At 47.5% G+C, this 945-nt stretch overlaps 1 non-coding gene across 1 annotated transcript; it reads right to left on the minus strand.

Moving 5' to 3' along the window:
- Positions 1-644: 644 nt before the first annotated feature.
- On the minus strand, positions 645-727 carry TRNAL-CAG. The gene has a single exon. It is a non-coding gene; the product is annotated as a tRNA-Leu (tRNA).
- Positions 728-945: the final 218 nt, after the last annotated feature.

The following is a 945-nucleotide window of genomic DNA, read 5'->3' on the forward strand; positions in this document are numbered from 1 at the left end:
CAGTGAGGAATATAGCCTGGCATCCATCGTCAGAGCTAGTGCAGAAGGATGGAGGGCTAGTGGCAGAGAGGAGGTGAAAACCCTACCAGATTTTGGGGTTGCATTGTGAACTGATCCTTTTGGGGTTGGATTATGAATTGCTCCCTGCTTTAGGCTGAAACAGTTAGATCTTCCATTTTAATTTAAGACCCTGTTTTTAAATTTTAGAACAGAACAGAACAGAACAGAACAGAATAGAATAGAATAGAATAGTTCAGCAGGCAGGGACCTTGCAATGATCATCCGTCCAACTGCCTGACAATTCAGAGCCAACAAAGAGTTAAAGCAAGTTGTTAAGTGGATTGCCCACGTGCCTCTTAAACACTGACAGGCTTGGGGCATCGACTGCCTCTCTAAGAAGCCTGTCCCAGCGTTTCGTCACCCATCAGTAATTATGTGCTTCCTCATGTCCAGTTTGAGCCTCCTCTGGCACAGCTTTGAACCATTCCCGCATATCCTTCCACTGCATAGCAGCAGAAAGAGATCAGCACCTCCCGTCCCCCTCCTCAGGAAGCTGGAGTGAATAAGGGTATCCCTCAGCCTCCTTTTCTCCGAAGTAAACAGTCCCAAAATCCTCAGTCGCAGCCTCCCCCACAAAAAGCGGCTGTCAGGAGTGGGATTCGAACCCACGCCTCCAGGGGAGACTGCGACCTGAACGCAGCGCCTTAGACCGCTCGGCCATCCTGACCCACGTGGTGTCGCACTCACGGCTGTTTTCTTTTCCATCTGTAGGTGTTTTTAGCGATGCGATGCTGTCCTATTTTCTGCACACAGCAGGTGTTAAAAAATATTCCAAACTAAAACGTATTTTGTGTTGGCTCCATTGTATCTATAATAACTGATGTTAATTTGGTACATGCAGCTGTTTCATTCTGTGAGTACCTGAGAAAGAAGCAGGCACTGTTG

This window comes from Empidonax traillii, unplaced genomic scaffold (assembly GCF_003031625.1).
Source record: "Empidonax traillii isolate 1590-97213 ecotype Southwest subspecies unplaced genomic scaffold, ASM303162v1 scaffold2710:size19082, whole genome shotgun sequence".
In the NCBI taxonomy this organism is placed as follows: Eukaryota; Metazoa; Chordata; class Aves; order Passeriformes; family Tyrannidae; genus Empidonax; species Empidonax traillii.